Source organism: Phyllostomus discolor, chromosome 1, assembly GCF_004126475.2.
Source record: "Phyllostomus discolor isolate MPI-MPIP mPhyDis1 chromosome 1, mPhyDis1.pri.v3, whole genome shotgun sequence".
NCBI classification, from domain to species: domain Eukaryota; kingdom Metazoa; phylum Chordata; class Mammalia; order Chiroptera; family Phyllostomidae; genus Phyllostomus; species Phyllostomus discolor.
Genome location: NC_040903.2, coordinates 95236595 through 95261044, shown reverse-complemented (window position 1 = coordinate 95261044; position 24450 = coordinate 95236595). Strand labels below are relative to the sequence as shown.

Here is a 24450-nt window from a genome sequence, read left to right as displayed (position 1 = left end):
GATTTGATAGATTGAATTCAGTCCTATCAATGTTACTTCAAACCTATTACATGGAAGTCACCATGCTAAGCAGTTACACCTGGCATAAACGAAGAGCTGTGTTTCTGAGTGGGTCTGCATGTGTTCTGCTCAGCTCTTTGCCTCACATCGACATGAAAGACATAGATGCCATCTTACAGACCTTCTGAGGTGGCAGAACGAGTCACACCAAACCAGTGTCGTCCTCTCTGAGTCCGGACAACCCAATTGACTGGAGCCATTGATCCTGGTAGTTCTTAAGGGCTAATTGAGTCTGTCCTCTTAGATTCAGATCACCTCTGCAAAGAAGACTTGGAGATGTCCCAAGATGCTGGACCAGGAGGCCAAGTGTTCAGAAATGTGAAAATTACCACTAGCCAGAGGCAAACTACTTTCTGACCCTTCCTCCTTATCAATACTTATATACTGTCCAGAGAGTGACCCCTACCATCAGGTGTCCAGATCAGAATGACACCAATAACCGTAACTCCTTTTCTATGCCTGTAGGGCTAATTGTGATAGTTAGAACTCTATGGTGTTTTTGCTTCAAAGGCACCAGAGTCGATCTTGTTCAGGCTACTTCTCAACTTTTATAAACTTTTGTTATGTTGCAACTAAGGTTCCCATCCACATTTTCTGCCACCAAAGACACAGTCATAGTGTGACCAAGGAGCCCGAGGAATGTATGGTGTTTTACTTACTGGCCACCGTAACAGCTTTCAACCCCCACACACTTCTATCGCAGTTTTGCTCCATTGCAGAGAGCTGCACAGAGGCAGACAACAGTTATACTGATAAATGGTTCAGTCCACCATGAAGACAGAAACAGCCTGAAGGAGCAGTCTTTCATCTTCCCACCTGAAATCTCCAAATTTCTACATTTCCTGCAGTTTTTATTTGCGCTGTTTCCATGTTATATGGGAAAAATTGATCAATTTTGTGAAATTGTTTTTGTTATCTGAAAGCTCTAACCTGATTTGTTATTACACACAATTTAGAACCAAGTGTCACCTTTTGACTTATTTTACACCTTTCCTAGAATTTCTTCACACTGCAGCAGAGGAACTGGTTGTGCAATTTTAACACATTACCCACTTGATGCTATAGATGTGGCTGCCTAACCTTTGTGAGGAATGAGGGCCCGGTTTCCTTTTGGAGAAATCCTATGGTTCCCACCTTAGAACTGGCACCATATTTCAAAATAAACTATCTGTGATGTGACAGAAAATTTACAAAGTTTTCAGGAAAACATTAATCCTCATTAATTAAAAACTAATTAAGCTTTCATAACAGCTGTTTTAGAAGGAGAAACATATGTCAGAAAATCAAAGAATGAAATAACATCAGAACCAGAGAAGGGATGAAAGCATAATTTTTTAAATTTTTTTATTTTTAGAGAGGGAAGGGAGGGAGATAGAGAGAGAGAGAGAAACATCAATGTGTGGTTGCTGGGGGCCATGACCTGCAACCCAGGCATGTACCCTGACTGGGAATCGAACCTGCGACACTTTGGTTTGCAGCCCGAGCTCAGTCCACTGAGCTGTGGCAGCCAGGGCTGAAAGCATTATTTTTGATAAATATTTGGCCTGCCACAATATTTGACATATGAGTAAAAGGCAAACTTTGATTTTTATTGTTATATTTTGTTTTTAAATTGGTGTTTCTGAAAAATTTTAGCAACTAAGTAGCCTACTTCTGTGACTATTTTCAATTTTTCAAATTGAACATCAATATTGGACACAATAAATAAATCATAGCTTGCTTATTCACTACACAAAATGTTAATAATAGCAAGGGAGGTCTTTAAGAATTAGTTCTTCTAATTTAATAAAATAAGATTCAATTTGCAAAAAATTATGTTATATAAAACTTTTCAGGATCACAGCCACTTCTCACAGCCACTTCCCACAACAAGGGTACCTATGTCATACTAGACAAATTAGGAAGTGATAGTTATTATTAAAATCATCTCCAGAATTATATTAAAGTTGACTTTCAAATTAATGCTAGCCCTTTATTAACATCTGTTTTTAAGATTTGGCTATGAGAGTTTTTTAGAAATAAAAGCACACTAAAATTAAGTTGAAAGTAGAAGCATCACATGTCCCACTCATCTAATTTGACTTGTTCCAGAAGTGGTTACTGAATACCTAATATGCTCCAGTATTAGGCAGTGTTTAAAAAAAGCTTTGAACATTAGTTGTTAGATGAATTATAGCAACATCATATTGACATTAGATATCAAATACAGAAAAACTTCATCCACTCATACTGTTTTTTAATGAGAGGAATATTTCTTTCCAAATCAGCATATTAAAAATAACTAAGCAGTACAGCAAGATATGCATGTAATTGGGACTCCCAGATTCAATGCTACATGACTAAGATTGTAAAACTTCATGCTCACTCACTTACTCAGATTTCTCCAAGGAGATACCATGGTAAAAATGACTTCATCAAATGTGCACAAAACCACTTCCCACATACGTAGCCTCCAAAGTTTTTGGTGTGTTCAATTAACATGGTAAGTCCTATAATACAGCTCAATCAACAATTAATATATTTAACTAGTTATTTATTGTTCATCATCATTAAAAGAAGTTTTTAGTTCTAATTTCATAATGATTTTGCATCTCCTTTTTTTATTAAAAAAACTACTATTAGCACTTATACATAAACTTTAATAAGGGTGCAGAGAGAATAATAGGAACAGAATAAACACACTAGACTAATCAGTCAATGAAACTAATATAATATTGAATGTCAAGTGTAACTGGAAAATTTTTTAAATCTTGGAAAAAAGATTAATCATTCCATCAACTAATATTTTCTGAGCACCTACTATGAGCAAGGCACCCTAGGGTAGAAATTTTCCAACTGGTGTGCCAAGACACACTCCTACACCCCAAGTGGTTCTAGTACTGAAGAATTGATTCCCTTTCTCTCAGGGTGGGGTGGGGGTGGGGGCGAAATCCTCAGCTGGAATTCTGCTCATGAGCAGTTCTCTTCATTTTCACCTGGCTTTTCCTCAGAGAGCTTCCAAAGTCAGAGAAACAAAATACAAACATTTGTAAAGTTAAACAAAACCTCATGGATTAAATAACATCAGAAGACAACAATATATATCATGATTCAGAATATATTTAATTGTCAAATTAGTGCTGTAGAGAAAATACTCTATGAGAAGAAAAGAATGCAGTCGCATGGCTTGGGATGATTTCATGGAAGAAGTGGAAATTTAGCCTAATCACAGAGAGTATGGAGGGGTCAGAAGATGCAAAAGGACTTCCAAGCAGAGTAATACCACCAAAGGCACAGGGTGGGAAAGAATGTTCAGAAGAGCAGTAGCCCATGATGTCTGGAATATGAGTCTCATATATCAAGAAACAGTAGGAAGTTTGGGTGAGGTTATGGAAAGCCTGTAGGCTGGGCTCAAGAGATTACACTAAATCTTGTTCATTCATTCATTTGTGTATGCATGTATTCAACATATATTCACTGAAGTCCCACTATGGTTAAAACACTGTTCTAGGTGCTGGGGATACACAAGTAAATAAGGCAGAAATCCTTCCCTTGTACAGTTTACAGTCAACTGGAGGAGACAGACAATATTCAGGATGAATAAGTGAAATATATAGCCTATTAGATGCTAAGTGTTATAGAGAAAAATGAAGAGGAGAAAGAGGTAGGCCCATGTAGGAGTGGGGATTTGCTATTTTCAACAAGGTGGCCAGGGAAAGCCTTAATGATTGGTTGGCATTTATTTGACTGAAGCCTTAAAGGGAGTGAAGGAGTTAGCCATGTTGCTATCTTTGAAAGAACATTCCAGACTTCAGGAAGAGCTAGGACAACGGCTCCAAGGAGGGAGTGTGCTGTGCATGTTTGAAGAAGGAAGATCAATGTGGCTGGAGCAGAATGGGTGATGGGAAGGAGGATACTAGGAGAGCTCAGAAAGATAACACAGTGCCCACCTTATAAGGCTTAATAGAACGCTGTGGAGAGCTGGGCTTTTATTCTGCAAGACATGGGAAACTATTGGCGTACGTTGAGCAAAGTAGAATGCCTGTTACTAGATCCAGTGTTGATTATAAAGCCAGATGTAAATCAATCTTGGGAACATAGGGGCTGCCATTTTCCCACCTTCCCTTGGGCCTAATTATTGGCTCCCATTTTGAATGTTATGGGAGAGGAGCATGGTGGCATCAGCAGTGGCCATGCCTCCCTTTGAACTTCAACCCTTGAGCCCTCCAAGAGACATTGGAGCTAGGCTGGTGTTCACAGAGGCTCACAACCACAGACTGTATGGGGACCTCCATCGTGGGCAGTGGGAGCCACTAAATATTCTGACCAAAGGAGAAACATGCTCTTAAAAAGGTTGTTTAAAAGATGAAGCTGATAGTGATTCACAGAACAGAACAGATAAGAAGCCAATAAAAAGCTTGTGCTAAGTTTATTCCTAGGTATTTTATTCTTTTTTTATTGTAATTCAAAAGGAATTTTGTTCCCATTTCTTTTTTTATTTCAATTGTTTTTCAAGTACAGTTTTCTGCCTTTTACTCCCATCCCAGCCCACCTCCCTACTTCCCTCCTATTTCCACCACTACTCTTGTTATTGTCCACGTGTCCTTTATACTTGTTCCTGCAAACCCTTCCCCTTTTCCCCTGAAACTCCCTTCCCTCTCCTCTCCTATCACTGTCAGCCTGTTCTCTATTTCAGTGTCTTTGGTTATATTTTGCTTGTTTGTTTGCTTTGTTGATTAGGTTCCTGTTAAAGATGAGATCATATGGTATTTGTCTTTCACCACCTGGCTTATTTCACTTAGCATAATGCTTTCCAATTCCATCCATTTCTTTTTCTGAAATTTCACTGTTAGTGCATAGGAATGCGGTGGATTTTTACATTGATTTTGTGTCCTGCAACTTTGCTGTAATTGTTTATTGTTTTTAATTGTTTTTGTTTTGTTTTGTGTGTTTGTGGAGTCTTAAGAGATTTCCATATCAAAAATCATGCCATCTACAAAAAGTGACAATGTTACTCTTCATTCCCAATTTAGATGCCTTTTATGTCTTTCTCATCCCTGATTGCTATTTCATTTTGGGCAGTGGGTACACAATGCAATATACAGATGATGTACCATATCAATGTACATTTGAAACCTGTATAATCTTTATTATAAACTTAATTTTCAAAAAATAAGAGGCAGGTGCCATAGTTCAGGCATGAGCTGAAACTCTGCAGCAGCCCCCCAAAAGAAAGAAGATACAGACAGTAGACACCTTTTGAAAGAAGAATCAAGAGAATTTGATTAATTGAATATAGAATATAAAAGAGAAAAAGAAGTCAAATATGACTGATTTTTCAAATTCATATGCTAGAAAGATGGAAATTTATCAAAAAATGCTAAGATCAGATGATTATCTGTTTTGTTAATCTTCATTTTTCTTTAAGTTGGAGTTTTAAAAATTGAAACCTCTTTCATTAGGAGCCTGGATGATAAATTGTGAACAGGTGGAGGGGACCTGAGGGATCGTCTAGAACAGGGGCGTCAAACTCATTTTCACTGGGGGCCACATCAGCCTCAAGGTTGCCTTCAAAGGGCTGACTGTAATTTTAGGACTGTATGAATGTAACTACTCCTGAACAGTTAAGCAAGAGCTCAGCACTGCCACCGGGTGGAAACAGGTGCTGGGCCAGATAAAACAAAGTGGAGGGCCGGATTCGTCCCACGGGCCTTGTGTTTGCCACCTGTGTTTTAGAGTCCGTGATTTTTAACCTGTGCTTCCCAGCTTCTAAGGGTTTCTCTCAGGATTTGTGGAGATACTGCTGGGTGGGGGAAGGCCCACTGTGCTGCAGGGAGAGAAGCTCATGTATTCGAACTCCAGTAAAGATTTCTCTCACCCTCCAAATAACTTGTGACAAATGACCCAAACCTCGCACAAATGTTTTCTGAGGCAGCCCATTATAGAATTCAATAATTGTAATTGTCTAATTGTGAGATTATTCTTCCTTACAGTGGTCTTTGTATTGTGTTGAGAGTTGCCCCTGTTGGTTCTTTGAAATGCTACAGAACAAGCTGTATCCCTTTTCCCCACAAAACATTTACCATGTTTCCCACACAGTGAACCCAAAATTGACCAAACTGCCCTGTGATATAGTGACAGTGACTCAAACACAATAATTGGGGCTTAAAATAGACCCAATGTCTTCATTGTCCTTAAGGAAAGAATGACCTAGAGGAAAGTTCCTTTGTCTTATAAAAGGAACAAAGTAAAATTAGCCCAAACATTGCAAACACCTGCTATGTGAACACTGGTGTACTTGGCACCATACGTCAAATCGAATGGCTGTGGAACTGTGTTTGCTTCCCAATAACTGCCATGTGCTTTTAGTTCTGAGTCAATTCCAGCTTGAGAGTTCAGGAAGCATCTTCTAACACAGTTAAGAGTACTATAAGAGAATAAAAAGGCAGCATTATCACCAGTCCTATCCTCTGACAGTTTAAGAAGTGAGCTTTCACCAAACAGGTGCCATTAAAAAGACTTCTTGGATTGCATTCTGGATATTGTCTGCTGGATTTAACTATCTGCCAACACTGAGATCATGACAGTAGTCCACTTTTAAGAGATCAAAGATGATCTCTCAATTCTATGGGAAAGAAATATCATAGACCAAATACAAGAAAAAGTTAGTATGTGCCATTATGAATTTAGAATAACTTTTGTAAAACTTACTTTCCAAATTGTTTGAGAATATAATTGCATGCAATTTACTCCTGCCCCCTGCCAATTCCTGCTTCAGTTCTTTCTTTGTGGGCCAGTATCATGTCCTCCTAAACACAGCAACCGTGGGGAGGGCGGGCGGCAGACCAAGTACAGTCACAGTGCTAGGCACCACATACGTGCTTCACTTGACTCTCATAATGGTTCTGTAAGTTCACTATCGCTGGTACTAATTGAACAGCTTAAACACAAACAAAATAAAATCTAACACTCTAGAAAGTTAATTGGGCCACACTGACACAATTACCAAGTGACCAAGCAGAATTCAAACCCACATCTCTCTAACTCAGAAACCCATGCCCTGAGATGGTGGGCAAAGGGGGAAAATTGGGACAACTGTAATAGAATAACAATAAAAAAAAAGAAATCCATATCCTTTCCACCCCAACAGGCTGACCCCAGAACCACAAAGCAATAAGAGGTAAGGGCCCCTTAGAGTCCCTCACTGCTGCAAGGGGCTTTGTCTTTGCAACACGGGAGGCACAAAGACGGACAGGTCCTCATTGGCTGAGAATATATTTTATACAGAAACTACGAGTGGTGGATAAAACGTTCACACAAGATGAATATAGATAGTGCCTGCACTGTGATAGCTTAGAAAATGGAAACAGATTCTGAGAAACGCCCTGCCGGGTGAGCGTCTGCTGTGGAGGCTGACTGCACAAAGACCTGCAAACCGGCTGGTCGCCTGCATTCTTCCCCTCTGCAAATGGCTCCCGCGACCTTTCCGGTCTCATCCCCACTGTCATCGAGTCTCTCTTATGGAAACATCAGAAAAACAACCCCCTGTTGAGTCAACTTACATAATGCCCTACTACCTGAGCTGGTTTTTTCCAGGCCTACTGCTATGAGACAGGTTTCAGCCCATGCTTGCCTCTGCCTGGAACCATTGCAATACATCTCCCAAGCTTCACTCTTTCTCAGATCTCATCCCTCCCATACATCTTACTAGATCATCTTACTAAAGTACTCCTCAGGTCAGGTGGTTCCATTATTTAATTTTTTCCATGGTATTTCTAGGACCTGCTAACTAATGAGTAAGCACCTTGGCCAAGATCTGTTCTGGCAGGAAGGATAAGGCAGACTTCACAGAGAAACAACATTTGAGCCAAGGAGGTAGAATTCTGACAATTAGAGATATGAATATAGATTATAAGGCAATGTACAAAGAGAAAATGGAAAAAATATAATTGACAAGTTGAAGATGGGGAATAAGGCTATTTGACTTGAAAGAGGAGGTTCTGTGGAGACAGAAAATAAGGTGGAAGAACTGAACTGGTTTGTTGCTGCATTCCACAATTACATCCTGAGAGTCAACTGTCTATTTATACAGGACACTAGATGCAAGGCAGTGCGCTACACCCACGCATGCAACACTCTCACAGCTATCATGGCAGAGGTGCCATGTATATGCATAACTACAATACAAGGCAAAGTGTGATGTGCTCCACAAAACTGATACAATGTTATAGGAATTTGGAGAAGGGAGAGGTAATACTCTTCTATATATCCTTTTATTGAAATACAGCAACATTAAGTGATATATGGTGTATGATAAGTACTTAAAATGGTCCAGAGTGTTTCTGAGAATTCAGGGAAAAACAAGATCTTTTCTCACCAGGGTAATAAAGGTCTTGGCAGAGAAGACAGTTTGGAAACTTGGCTTAAAAAGGAGTACAATTTCCACAGATGTATATTAGGGAAAAAACATTTTTAGGCAAAGGAAAGGATATGATTCAAGTCACAGAGGAGGAAAACACAGGGTATATTTGAAAATGATCAAATAATGTGGCTGTAACATATGGCCCATGAAGAACAGTTAGGACATAACACAACAAAACTATAAAAATCAAATCCAACCACCTACCTACTGTTCAAGTCTCATCTCTTTTACAGTGTACTCCATCTTTGAACAGCTGTGAATATTAGAAATATAATGGTGTTTGCAGTCTGCTGGGGAAGACAGACAATTTAAGAGACAATGACAATAAATTGTGGTAAGTGCTGCAGTAATGGAAATGCAAGGTGATTTGCAACCCAGAACAAGGTTAGGGAAAGCTTCCTAGCTAGGATTCCAAGCTAGACCTGAAGGATAATTAAAGAGTCATCCAAGCAAAAGAAATGTGGGTTCTTCAGACCAGGTGGTCAGCATATGCCAAGACCTGAAGCCGGAGGACAAGATTTGTTCCTTGGGACTGAAGTCAAGTCAAACTGGAACTTAGAGGGAAAGCAGATAATCAAAAGAATAAAATGAAGAGGTAGAAAGCAGTCCTTGAAATGCTTCATAAACTACTTCAAAGAATTTGCATTTTTAAGGGGTAAAGTTCCCAGCATCTCTAGGAAACTGTACAAAAGCTTAGAATGGAGTAGTGACCCGATGGTATTCTTATTTCAAAGAATCACTCTAACTGCCCTGGGAGAAAGTTCTGGAGTGGAGAAGAGCTGAGAAAGTAGACCCATTAGGAACCTCATGTGATGAGAGAGGTCTAGTGCGAGTCTTGGGTAAGAGACAGAGCAGCAGAGAAAGAAGGAAGTGGAGATATTCTAGACAGAGTTGTGGTGCAAATGGGGTCTGGGCTTGAGGTATTTTTCTGAAGTATTTAGTGTAAATAAAATTATTCAAGAAATAAGTGAGTCTACTTAGTAGAAAATAAAGCCTAGACATAGAGCTCTGAGGAAGATCAATTTGATCAAAGGACATTAGAACTAGCTAAAAGAGAATAAGGAAGGAAACTATAGCAGCAAGGAGTCTTAAAGTCAGGAAAGAGTATTTCAACACAGAGTGGTCAATGTTTTTCAGTGCCGCTCAGCAAAGGAGAAGTACCCATTAGAATTAGGGGCATGAAGGTCCTGAGAACACTGTTCTTCCAAGGAAGATGGTGATGAAAGAGGAGATAAATGGAGCTGTACTTAGGGGAAGAAATAGAATCCAAGGAGACTGTTTGTTTCCAAGATACAAGAAACCTGAGCACATTCCAATGGAAGATGCTTCCTATTGAAGGAACCTAGTGGTGAGGTCAATTGACGTTAAATAGCAAGTCGGGGATGCAAAAGGTAAAAAGGGATGGGAACCAGAGCACAATTAGTCTTCAGTAGGAGAAGAGGTACATTTTATTGTAACTGCATGGATGAATGTAAGGATGCGTGTGAATGCAAGTAAATTTCTAGGTTCAATGGCAGGACATTTAGTGAGAGCTCTGTTGGATTCTATTTTCTGTAAGATGGAAGAAGCAGATCATCAGTGAGGGTCAAGTGTCAGGGATCACAGAAGAATAAAGAAGGGGAGCAACACAGTTGGACTGATAGCTTTGAGGGCTCAGCTGAAGTTGGAGTCCATGACCTTGCTGTGGCCTGATCTGCACAGTTGTAATTTTTTTCAACCATTCTCAGCAGCTTCTTTGCAGTCATAGAAAAACACATAGTTGGATTTAACCACAGTTGGAAATGTGACAAATATATGAATAAACAGCTGCGCGACCATGCAATGTGGTACTAAACAGAAGTTCATTTTAATGTGGTATCCCAATAGAATATGAAATATAGAGGAAGGCCATATTAGTTAGGATAAATAATATTACATGCTGTTTTAAAAAATTCCCCTCAGCCCCAGCAAATTTCAATGGCTTAACAAAATAGATTATTTTGCACTCACATAAATTTCAAAGACAAACAGGAAATATCTTCCATGTGGTGATTCACAACCCAGGTCTGCTATCTAGTGGCTTTCTTGTGCCCAAGGACTTAGGAGCTCTCTGAGGGATCTTCTGCAAGCAGCTGTCAGAGGAGGTAGGACAAAAACATGGAGAGTCGTAGGAGTTTAATGCACCAGATCCAGAAGTAGCACTCATCACTTCCACTCACATTCCATTGGATTGTCATGTGGCCACAATGGAACAGTTTTGGTAAGCATTTTACCTGACTGCCATAGATGCATATAGTCAAGGAAGTTCCGTAATAATCTAAATATGAAGAAATAACAGGCTAAAATAGACCCCCCCAAAAAAGTCAAAATAAAAAGAAAAGCATATTGATTTTCTGAGAAAAATTAAGGTAGGGATACTAAACAAGGCTCTATCTATCACAGCATTTAAAAAATTTATGAGGTCATTCCTGGCCAGTGTGACTCAGTTCATTGAAGCATCATCCACCAAACCTAAAGGTTGTGAAGCACATACCTAGGTTGTGAGTTCAGTTCCTGTCGGGGCATATATGAAAGGCAACCGATCAATATTTCTCGCATCAATATTTCTCTCCCTCTCTCTGTCTCCTTCCCTTCCCTTCTCTCTCAAATCAATAAACATGTCCTTGGTGAGGATAAAAAAAATTATGAGGTCAAAATCCAGGATCACTGAGATAACAACCCACCCTACTTAAAGTTACAACCCCTTCTTCCCATTCCCCTTACATGGCTCAATTCTTTTTTCATAACACACATCACTTTCTGTCATATTATGGAATTTACTTACTTATTACTGTCTTACACATTCCACTATAATGTAAACAAATCAAAGGAGGGGTTTTCACTATTTTATTCATGCTTTTCCTTCAGTACATAAAACAGTGTCTAGTATATAAAGGGATTATTGAATTATTGCTGTTTGATTGAATGTCATGAGATTAACAAGATCCATTATGAAAAGATCAAGTTTAAATGCAAAATATATGCACATATTTACTAATTCTGGCTTAGATGCATAAAGGAAAACTCAAACATGACAGAGATTCAAGGTAGATATCTAGAGGAACAGTAGATGCAGTGAGAATATTTTGTAGGTGGGACAAAAAAGACATTTTGTTTTAGAAATATCATATTTGAAATGAAGGTAAAATAACAAGGTGAATATACAGAGTGAGGCAAAAGTAGCTTTACAATTGTTAGTACACAAAAGAGTTTATTCTTGTATTATTACTTAGTAATTATTGTATCATTTTCTGTACAAACAACTGTAAACCTACTTTTGCCCAATCCTGTATCAGCAAGAAATTAAAATGTAAAACCTGTGTTTAGCCAAAACATTCAGAATTGAGGTCTTAAGGTAGGAATATGGAAAGTTATATAATGGGCAATGAAATACTGGAGCAGCCAAATTATATGGTCCAAAAGATGTTCAAGGATAATCTATCTAGTGACTTCCTGTTGGATAGAATAACAATATCATTACTAATTCTGTCAAAAATATTCTTAAAAAGAAAACTTACGCAGCATTATTTAAATCAATATCAGTGTACTTAATAGAAAGTCTACTACATACACAAAAGAAATGTAAAACTTTTCTCACGGTTCTTTGGTTGAAGAATGATCAGCATCTCCGCCCTCTTGTGGTGGTTCTGGGTAGAAACAGGCCTACAGGTCAAAGAGTCCTGAAGTGAACTGCTCGGACCACAAGATGGAAAAACGAAGCACGTTTTTATTATTCTTCATCTGTGTTCTTGGGGAACAAAGAAATACCCTGTTTTCTCCTCACAATCTTTCTTCTCTTCATATCTATCCTAACCCCAAAGTAATAGCTAAAGCAAGTAGAAAGTAGCAATACCAGCAAAAATCTTGCTCAGTGAATTAAAATGCTAGATGAAGTTTTCATAATTCAAATTTTCAGTAAATAACCATACAAATAATTGTAATTGCTGTTATAAAAGTTTAAATTTTTAAATTTCATCTAAATTATCTAATATGAAACTTAATAAGTAAAAATATTAATGGTGTATCTATATGTAAAAACACATAAAAATATTGAAGATAATATCCAAAATCCACACCAACTAATACTTACAGGGGTTTTTTGAAATAAAGAAATGCTAATGTTCCAGTTATGACTTCACTTCAGAGAATAGTTAGCCTGATGTTGAGCTCACGCTTCCTCCTATCTATATACCAAAAGGTAACATAGCCTGTGTCCCCAACATGATCTCTGTCAAAATCAACTTTCTGATCCAATAATGACTGGGGGATCTGGGCAAGTAACATGGCTAAAAAGAAGTGGGAGAATCTGGCGTCGCTCTAGAGATTGATGGGCTGGAGGAGAAGCTGTCACAATGTCAGAGGGACCTGGAGGCTGTGAACTCCAGGCTCTGTGGGGCAGAGCTGAGCCCAGACACCAGGAAGTCTCTGGAGAAGGAGAAAAACAGCCTGATGAACAAAGCCTGCAACTATGAAAAGGAGCTGAAGTTGCTTCAGCAGGAGAACCAGAAGAACATGCTGCTATCTGTGGCCATCTTCATCCTTCTGAGCCTCATCTATGCCTGCTGGACCATGTGAGCCTGAGATTTCACCAGTTTGCAACCTGGCCACTACCAAGCAGGCCTTTCAGGCCTCAAGAGGACCAGGGTACAGGGACATTTCTGCTCCACCCGGACACTGGAGCAGGGCTTCCTGTTGGCTCAGCCCCTCCTGCCACCCTGCCCTGCCAGGGGGCCTGGGTCTCCAGGACTGTGTGCCAGCCCCTCCCTGAGCCCACAGGAGAGGCAATAAAGAAAATCTGGGCTGCACCTGTCTGCTGGAAAAAAAAATCAATTTTTTAATCCAGCACACAACATATACACAAAAGTACATTTTTATGACATTTTGATGTCTTTTTTCCCAATTTTTCTTTATAAAACATTGACTAAAATTGAAATAAAATACCCCACACAGCCCTATATTTTCAATCTTCATTAGAATACCATGGGACCTGTTGTACTACATGTTATAAAAATTCATGTGAGATTAGTTTGAGAGTAGTTTTGGAGACTATTTGTCATATAAGATTTGAATATCCAAAGACTCCCTAAAATTTATAAAATATGAATTTTAGAAGTATCTAACCCTCTAGAGAATCTTAGGAAATTCCAAGTACTTTGGCAAGAATCAAAAAACTGAAGTTTCTCTGATTATAGCCAAAATATAAACACCAATTTCCTTTAATTACTCCTTAGAGCACATAAGTAAAATGAACATGAATAACTCAATATAAATAACGTGATTATTTAGAAACTAGGATAGAAAAATAAGGTAAAATAAAATCAGTCCTTAATTAATAAGAAGTTCATTTCCAGAAGCTCATTTACAACTCACTTATTTTGAACACGTGGGGTATTACTCCATAGGAGACAAAGAAAGGTATACAAAATGCTTACTTTGTAGGCTAGCTTATCATTACATATTGCTGAAGTATTTTTAATATTTTTTATTGATTATGCTATTACAGTTGTCCCATTTTCCCCTCTTTATTCCTCTCCACCCTGTAACACCCCCTTCTACCTACACCCCCACCCTCAGTTCATGTCCAGGTGTGTACATATAAGTTCTTTGGCTTCTACATTTCCTATACTATTCTTAACCTCCCCCTGTCTATTTTGTACCTACTACTTATGCTTCTTATTCCCTGTACCTTTTCTCCATTCTGCCTTCTACCCCTCCCCACTGATAACCCCCCATGTGATCTCCATTTCTGTGATTCTGTTCCTGTTCTAGTTGTTTGCTTAGTTTGTTTTTGCTTTGTTTTTGTTTAGATTCGGTTGTTAATAACTCTGAGTTTGTTGTCATTTTACTGTCCATATTTTTCATCTTCTTTTTCTTAGATAAGTTCTTTTAACATTTCATATAATAAGGGCTTGGTGATGATGAACTCCTTTAACTTGACCTTATCTGAGAAGCACTTTATCTGCCCTTCCATTCTAAATGATAGTTTTGCTGGATAGAGTAATATTGGATGTAGGTCCTTGCCTGTCATGACTTTGAATACTTCTTTCCAGCCCTTTCTTGCCTGCAAGATTTCTTTGGAGAAATCAGCTGACAGTTTTATGAGCACTCCTTTGTAGGTAACTGTCTCCTTTTCTCTTGCTGCTTTGAAGGTTCTCTTCTTATCTTTCATCTTGGATAATGTAATTATTATGTGACTTGGTATGTGCTTCCTTGGGTCCATCTTCTTTGGGACTCTGAGCTTTCTGGATTTCCTGGAATTCTATTTCCTTTGCCAGATTGGGGAAGTTCTCCTTTATTATGTTTTCAAATAAGTTTTCAATTTCTTGCTCTTCCTCTTCTCATTGGCACCCCTATGATTTGTATGTTGGAGTGTTTAAAGTTGTCCCAAAGGTTCCTATGCCTCTCCTCATTGTTTTGAATTCTTGATTCTTCATTCTGTCCTGGTTGAATGTTTATTTCTTCCTTCTGCTCCAAACCATTGATCTGAGTCCTGGTTTCCTTTGCATCACTATTGGTTCCCTGTGCATTTTCCTTTATTTCACTTTGCATAGCCTTCACTTCATCCTCAATTTTTTGACTATACTCAACCATTTCTGCGAGCATCCTGATTACCAGTGTTTTGAATTCTGCTTCTGATAGGTTGGCTATCTCTTCATTGCTTAGTTGTATTTTTTCTGGAGCTTTGATCTATTCTTCCATTTGGGCCATTTTTTTTGTCTTAGCACACCTGTTATGTATATACATATAATATGAATAGCCTTAGGTATTTGCCAGGACAGGGCAACACACATAGCTGCATTGTGGCACTGCATGTGCAGGAGGGGTCCAAGAAGGAACAGTGCCACTTTCTTGGCTCTCAGCCAGCTTTCAGTAACTTTCAGCTGGATTTTGGTCACCTCCTCCACTACCCACAAACAAATGGGGCTCTTCTGGTGCTGATTACTGGGTGGGTGGGTTTGTGTACATTCTAGGACCCTGTAGGTCTCTCCAACGAACTCTCCTGTGAGGCTAGGAGTTTCTCCAACCACCTCAACCCTCATAGGTTTTTACAACCAGAGGTTTTGTGGCTTTATTTTCCCATGCTGGAGCTATGGGTTGTGTGGACTGTCTCATTCCCCAGTTGCTCCTTCCGGTTTATCTGCACACAAATGTGGGACTACCCACTCTACCAGCTGCCACCTCACCTGGTCCGGGAACCACCACCTTGCTGCAAGTCCTCTCAGCCCTGGCTGCCGGTCTCCACCCTTCCTACCGATCTGGATGAATGTTTCCTCTTTAACTCCTTGGTTGTCGGACTTCCATGCAGTTTGATTTTCTGTCAGTACTGGTTGTTTGTTTGTTTTTTCTAAATTGGTGTCCTTCTTTTGGTTGTGTGAGGATGTACAGTGTGTCTACCTATGCCTCCATCTTGGCCAGAAGTCTGCTGAAATATTTTTATTAGAATTTTCAAAAGCAATACTCTACAGTAATATATTTTTACAAAAAAGAAAATACAATGATGTAAAAGAACATATCATTTTAATTATATTTAGAATACTAGTATCCTGAGAAAATAAGTTTAGTGTCATTATCAAGAAAATGGAGCCTAAAAGTCAGAGTTTGAATCTGTAATTTGTCAGCCGTGTTGCCCTAGACAACTTAATGAATGCCCTGTGTTTCATTTTCCTCATGCATAAAATGGGACTAGTAATTGAACATTTCTCATAGTCTTGCAAAAAGGATATAATCCCTTAACATTAAATGCAAAGTACTTAAAGTAGTACCTCATACACAATAGGCTTAAAAATGGTGTTACAGTGTTACTCTATACACATTTCTGCATAATATTATGAAAGAATTAATAAAAGGTAGATGTTGCAAGAGTACAAAATATTGTAAAAGCTAACATTTTTATCTTCCAAGTCAATTCTGTAAGGTCTTTACTGAAGGAGATATACGGTGAAAACATATGCATTAACCCCTGCGATACTTAGCAATTTTTTACAATCTTGTGAAACATTTTTTTCTGGTTAATTTATTGTTTTTATTAACCAAGTTACTTGTGTTTACTAAATATGGATTGCCAGTTTTTATGGGACAAGAAATGCCAATGCCCTTTAGCCAAAGACCACCGGGCCTACTTGCAGCTTGCTCTCCCTGGAGGGGAATGCTGCCTGTGGGGAAAATGTGAGGCCCCTCAGAAAGAGAGTTTTAGAAGGACACATGGACAAAGTCAAAGGGGGTAGGGTTCAAGGATGGGAGGTGGGGATGGGGGGTTGGGGGGGCATGGTGGGGTAAAAATGGAGACAATCGTACTTGAACAACAATAAAAAGCTATAGTTAGTTAGAAAGAAACAGTAGGATATAGGCTTTGAGTGGGTAATTGTGGCGGGGCGGGGGGGTAGCAGAGGCATTCTCCAGGTTGCATGTTGTCCAAAAGCAGGAGCAATTCTCTAACTGGGGACCTAAATCAATCTATCTGTGAGAAAGACATTAAAATGAGCTGAGAATGGGGATGCTTGATATTTGGCAGGCTGCATGGTGATTTTGTTTCCACTCACTTTGTCGTGGTGTCAGAGTTCTGTTGAAGTTCTGTGAGTTTGTGCCCGACAGGAGAAGAGCGTGGCATGGCTGTGAGCCTCAGGTCCCAGCAGTCAGGGGCAGCTTTTCACTTTTTCAGAAAGGAAGAAAAATATCTCCTCTTAACGTGTAATATGTGGTTGTATTTGTCCGCTGTGGAGTTTAAAACTGCTCTCCTTTAGCATACTTGTGGTTGTTGTTGTTGTTGTTGTTGCTGCCAAAACAATGGCCACTGTAGTGGACACTATGAACCACTTGCTCTTCTAGAAACTCTCTTCCCTTGGCTTTGTTGACACAGTACTTTGATTTTCCTCCCTATCTCCGGCCCGGCCCGATTCTCAGCTTCCTTTCTCACTGAATCTTCTTCAACTCCAAACATTCCAATTTCCAAGGGCTTGCTCCTAAGGCTGCTCCTAAGGCTGCTCCGATTGCTCCTAAGCCCTTTCATTTTTTGCTTCCATACTCGCTCACTAGCCGATTTCATCCATCCCCGTAGCTTTAAATACTATCTCTATGGTGATAAACTCTAAACTAAAACAGTTTCAGAACATTCAGACTCAGAAGTATACACTTTATTCCAAAGAAAACAAACTTTTAAATTGAATCTACAATAAAAAAAGATGGCTAACATTAGATTTTTGGTTTTTTAAGGTTTTATCAACAAAATGTTTTCATTTCCAAATTAAAATGGAGACAGAAAAGGAAATAGAAGCAGTTTCTGGCATGAAAGGCATCTGATGTTAGCTGAAATAGTGATGAATAAAAGGCTGCAATGACAGAGTCCCTTCTTTTCCTTTCTTCAATTGCTCTTCCAAGAGAAAGCATTAACTTTTGTCCTCCTCTATTACATTATGACTCCCTGCGGTCTTCTACAAAGCCAGGGGGTGGCGCTGTGGTACCATATGTCAAGATTTCGCTTTACATCTTCAGTCTAAGCAATATCGGCTTTTCGTGAAAACTCAAGCCCTCTTTTGAAAAAGAAATTATTTTAAACGTGCTTTCTTCTTTTTAGTGGTAGATAAGCCCACCATTTAAGCCCTTGAAGTTATTTTAATGTTCACTCTCTTTACAAGGATGTATCTAAAACCTATAAATAGAGGTGACTTGTAGGGTACTTTCTGAAAGACTGAGAGCAGGTGGTGGTAATTTGTGTTGGGGTTTTTTTTCTTAGCTAATATTATTAAAATAAAAAGAAATTAGTATATTTTGTCTACATTATTTTTATATCCATATTTTGTATATAAAGTATATAACACCTCCTAACTCTAACCCACTGTTCAAATTCTCAGGTTAAAAAGGGGGATGGGGTGGGTGTTTTTCTCAGCCAAAGTAAATTCAGTTTTAAGCCCAGTATTCTCTAACCCTCTCAGCTCTTGGTGAGAAAGCTTCTTCCTCCTGAAAGTGATGTTGTAAGTTGAGTTTGGTGATGCACACACATTCCTGCCTCTAATTATCCAGAATGCCTGACCCTCTCTTACATGCTTTGTTGATTTCCTTAAATCATCTTTTCTTGGAAATGAGGGTTGCATCTGAGCTATACCCCAAAGATGAAAAGTACAAACTGAATCGATTGATGTAAAATTATGAATTGGGCCATTTTCTTCCCCATCTACATTACTATCAGTATTTTTTTTTTACCTTTGGCCCACCCAGAATGAAAATCATGCTGGGTAACCCTACAACAGCCCTCACACCCCACCTTTCATTCTGATTGAAGGGAACATCAGGATGGCATAAATAAGTGCAAATATAGGAACTCTGGGTCCAAGTAGACGTATTGCAGGTGGATAACGAAGCCCAAGAAGGAAGACACATGAAGAAGAGGCCATATGCGACGGCAGACCCTACAAAACCAGGGCACCGGTGGCCCAGGAAGTAGACTCAGCATCACCCATGCTATCCTGATGAGCAAGAGAGTGAGGGGAGAGAAATTCACAACAGTTTACGGGCACCTCAGCTGGAGGTACCACCTGTTCCTCTGTCCAATGCCACATCTACTCCAGAGCAGCCCTTCAAAACGCCGGACTACAGATTTCATCGATTTTCCCACCTCTTCTAGAAAAACTTTGAAGCCGGGTTTACGCAGTTTAGCTGTAATCCTCCTTAACTATTCTTTTAGCCCATTTTTCCAATGAAAACTACATTCTTTTCCAAATAAAACTTTATGTGGATTTCCAATATGCCAAACAAATTATGGCAGTATTTTAAACATGAATTCACTTTATAGCTTAAAATTTATTAAATTTCCTTATTAAGAGGAAATAAATGGTGAAAATTGATGACTGTTCTAGACCAAAGACTGAGCATACGACTTATTTTGGTGTTTTGATATGCCCACATGCAAAGTCATACACTAAATCCACACAATGTCTCCCACAGCTTCTTAGAAACTATTATTTTAATGAAAATGATGTATAACAAAATCAATTTCACCATGGGATAATTAACATGAATAACAGTTAAGTTCCTATAACATATTTCTGGTCCCAAAATGTCACTAAACTCCTAAATAAAGATCCCAAATACTTCTAATATTAAATGCATTGAATTAAGGGTGAGCTATACATACAATTAAGAAACATGAATAGGTTCCCTGACCAGTGTGGCTCAGTTGCTCTGGTGTCACCCTGCAAAGGGAAAGGTTGCTGGTTCAATTTCCAGTCAAGGCACATGCCTGGGTTTCAGGTTCTGTCCTCGGTCTTTTCTCTCTTACACTGATGTTTCTCTCCCTCTTTCTCCTTCCCTTCCCTTCTCTCTAAAAATAAAAAATAAAATATTTTTAAAAACTGTAAAAGATGAATGAGACAAGTAAGATAATTATTTTACAAAAAAAAAAAAAAAAAACCTACTCCAGCTCAGGGTTCTCAGTGGGCTGGAGCCACTCCCAGCAGCTCAGGGCTCAAGGCAGGACACACAGGGCGGACCCGCTGTGGACCAGACGCCCTCCCATCGCAGGGCACTCAAGCACGGCGCACTCACAGACAGCATCGCGGGCACTCCATTTGCCTCCTGTGCACACCTTTGGGATGTGGGAGGAAACCAGAGCTTCTGAAAAAAATCCACACAGACACGGGGAGAACGTGCAAACCGTACACAGACATTGGCCCCAGCCAGGAACTGATTTTTTTTCTCATCACTGTTATCACTAAACAATGTTATTCGAGGGCCTGCTGCATAAGAAGGTGTCTATAACATAGAGTTTGAGAGAAGACTTTCCTAACCTACTTGGATGATGCTGTACTTTCCTATGAGACAAAAAAAAATACACTTGAGTAATTAGATTCTGACAATGAAGATAAGGATTGATCTACAACACGCTTTAAACACTGTTGTTCTGGATCTATGACCTGACTTTTTTTTAACTTTTATAAGAATTCAGATCTTCATTGATAGGTAGCTATAATTTAACATCTTTCCCTCTAATTGTCTTCTAAAATTGTAATAGTGAGATGCACTTGAAAACAAATTATTTGAGAGAACATCTTCCAAGATTCCACGGTGCTACCTAGTACATTTTTTAACAAGATCCAAAACTCAGAAAGATTTTCCTAATGAACACTGGGGTGAGGCTGAGTCGGGAGCTCCCGGAGACCCAAGGAGAAGGCCGAGGGCATACCGCAAACAACCTCACTGCTCAGCATGCTTTCCTCACCCAGTTTTCATGCCCTGGCTGCTCCTCCCTCTCTAACTTTTAAAATCAAAAAAGAAAAGAAAAGAAAAAAGGTAAGAAGAGGGAAAGTGCCAGGAATCCTGCCTCTCCTCAGGGACCAGTTCTGGGTTATCATCCTAAACTGTTATGGACTGCTCTTTAACAGATAAAGGCTTTCTTATTTCTCCCATTTACAGCCCCCTCCTCCCCCACCCACCAAAAGAATATGGTTTCCCAGATCGTAGATTTTTTTTTAGGGAGACTGTGAATAAGATGACAAAATATAATTTGTTTCCATGGTAAATACTTTTCCAAACTATAAAATCAAACCCCCAACAGAAAGTCTACCAGTGTGTCCCGGATCCTGAGCGTAAATGATAGGTTCCTTCTCGGATGGCAGTGGTACGTCTGTGGAGTTTTATTTCCAGGGAGACAGGGCAGCATTTGCTGCTATGCAGACTGAATAATGTTGGAAGCCAACATCATGTCACATTTTGTGTGCACTTTCCAAAGATTAATCCAAGCGTTACAAATGGGACACAGACTGCCATTGTCCCAGGGACACTTTAATAACCCACACCTACAATATTCAACCTGTTGTTTGCATAGGGACAACTTTGGGACACAAAAACCCACCAGAACAACTTGGGGAAAGGAGCCCTGGAGAGGCAGAGACCCAGGCGCCACGGCACCTCCACATTTCATCTTTCATGGCAAATGAGTCTGTGTGGAGTTTATTTATGCCGAAGGGTGGGGGTCGTGCGGCTGGCTTTCTTCAAAGCTCCCGGCGAGCAGGCCTTAAATCTGCTGTGTGCTCACCCCGCTCAGTCCTCCTGTTGCACTGTCCGCGGGCTCACCAGCGCGCAGATAATTTCTGTTTTGTTTTGCATGGTGCAGCTCAAATTAAATAACATGGCCGCATGCCCTCGGGATTTAAATTGTGCCTGGATGGTTCCTTCTTTTTCTCTCCATCCCCCTCTTTGCCTACAAATCCTGGCATCTGTGGTGCTTCTAGAATATTCTTTGAGAATGAAGAACTCAGGAGAAACTTGGGCATGAGAATGTTGCGGGAGGAGGATGAGAAGAACTGTCGATTTTCACACTCCTCAATTCGTCATTTTTAAGTACTCCTATAAAATATTTAATTATTATTATAATCTTATTTACTTTGGAAAACAAATGTCCTAGTAGATCAGAATTGTTAACTAAGTTCCATGATGATATTAAAGCATCACTAACATTTTTTTAGTATAGAGATACAAATCTTTATTAACACTATGAGCAGAATCATAGTTATATATTTAATACTAATATTTTGAATAGTATTAAAGATAACTTTTTTCATAACACATTGTTATCTTAGCATATAATAGCGTCTCTATAACAGAAGGAAAAATTAAAAAACAGAGGCATTTTTAAAGAAAAATATTTTGGGGAAATCATAATAAGACTAAAAGATTTACAGAAACATCATGAAAGAAAATATCGCGTTTATATATGTAATATTTATCAAAAGGAAGTTACATACAATTGCTTATTTTCCACTTCAATGACAGGTTTCCATGTGAAAAATTATGGGACACAGAAATAAACTGAAAGCTGACAGTGTACTTTTGTCTGAAAAACATACTCCTACGATTTAAATTTAAATTTAGTACTTATTTAAATATCAATAAATTCCTAATGCTATAACATTTCAAATTTACCTTTAGTGTTTAATATAATTTTTAATTAAAATTATTTTATTTCTGTAGTATATTTTTTATCATTTTTAAAACTGGCTGAGTAATACAGGTTTCTTAACTTCTGTAAATACTATTAACCTTGAGATGTGAAAATAAGATTTACATAGGGATATCTAACGATGCAATCAGCTAAGATTCTTGAAAGCATGTGTATGAACAGCAAGTAGAAAACAGTGTGTATATTATTTTGACTTTATAAGCTTACTTTGAGACAATAATGTGACAGCTGGTAGGGAAAGAGTAAAGGGTATGTGTGCAGGGTCCAGTTCGTTCTCTGCTCAGGGTGCTGGCAAGGCTGAAATAAAGGCATTGGTTAAGCCACATTCCTTTCCAGAGCTGGGGGTGCTTGTTTGCCTCCAAGCTCTTGTTGGGAGTGAATAAGCACCCCAAGTTCACTTGTTGGAAGAATCTAGTTCCTTGCAGTTATAGGTCAGAAACCCCTGTTCTCTTGCTAGCTATCGGTTAAAGTCACTCATAGCTCCTAAATGCAGTGCACAGCTCCTTTCCATTTAGCTGCTTCCTTAGGTCTTTGGCTTGAAATCTGTCTGACCTCTGGAGGAGCCTGGTCCCTTATAAAGGCTCACCTGACTAGCCCAGGTCCAACCAGATCATCTGACTTTTGATTAACTCAAATTTAAGTGATTAGTAATAACCCAAGCACAGGAATGATGTCTCATCAGGTTCACAGGTCCTACCTACAGTCAAACGAGAGGATTATATGGAACTCATACACCAGCCTGTGGGAACTTTGAGGGCCATCTTAGAATTCTGCCTACCACACAGGTCGTGAAACCATTGTGAGTTTAGGAAGTAGAAGACAGGGAAGGGAGGGACCTGTTTAGACAGAGCGGTGAGAAAAGGTCTCCCTGGAGCAGTACTGTTTGGAGACTTGTAGGGAAAAGGTGGAGCCTTCATGGGAATGCACTTCATAAAGGTATTGTGTTGCTCTCCAAATACATACTGATTTTCATAACAAAATATGTTGCTACTTCTAATGCATATTTTTAAATAGAACTTTTTCTAGAAGATCTGATTTGGTTCCTCCAGGACAGAGAGCTTGTGATGTATTTGAGTTGTGAGCTGCCTTTCCCAGAGGCCCTGCAGAGAAATGTCTCCATAGCTGTTGGGGAGATGTCATGGCTTGTCCTTGAAAAGATGGAAAGAAAGCCCCTTACAAACTAACAATTATAATTTCATCTGGATGGTGACTGGGTTCAAAACCACTTATGCTTTAATTTAAAAAGCATTTGGGTGGGTTATTTTTGAAATACAAATTTATGTTCTGCTCTCTGCAGTTTCCCTACTTGTGGCCTCAAGCACAGAGCCGCTCCCTGCCTCTGCCTGGGGATTTCGTAAAGTGGTTATGGAGCTTGCAGGTGCTCCTCCTGCCTTTGGTGCAGAGTTATCAGAGAGGTACTGTTGGGGAACCTGGAGAAGCAAAGATGCCAGAGAGTTACTCTGAGAGCATTGGGAAGGAAAAAGGATAAAAATGTCTCCAAAATAAAGAAAGGAGGGAAGAGGTCAATGGATTGGAGAGAAGAAACTGTTGGTGAAAGAGGACCCTGAGGAGAATCTCCATAGTACAGGACTGTAGCTTCTCCAAATAATCCTAATTGCAAAACATGAACAGAAGCAGCAAAGTTTTTGGACTTGACAAGACCTTCCCCTCAGCCTGGGACATGAGTGTCTCATTAGAAAACCAGTGTGGACCCACAACCCCAGGAACCTCCTGGATACGATGGCTGCATTTAAGGACCCAGGACCTCAGCATAGACTCCACTGGAGGGCACATGCTAGGGAGTTAGAGGACCTCCCTCACGACTGTGATTGAATTCAAGATTGAATTCAGAGAGGCAAATTTAAATCACACATTGAGTCTGTAGACCATGCACTGTGCACATAATGCTGAGTCCTTATGTACCAGGCACATCAGGAAACTAACAAATTCTGTCCTCATGAAGCCACTTTCAGGAAGCAGAATTTCTCTTGCTTAAGTTACTCACAACATACTATAAGTT

General features: G+C 39.4%; 1 protein-coding gene and 1 pseudogene across 1 annotated transcript in view; both read left to right on the top strand.

Moving 5' to 3' along the window:
- GRID2 (glutamate ionotropic receptor delta type subunit 2) overlaps positions 1–24450 on the top strand; it is a 1446155-nt gene that overhangs the window by 1409217 nt on the left and 12488 nt on the right. The window lies entirely within an intron of this gene.
- Positions 12762–13286, top strand: LOC114493004 (annotated as a pseudogene).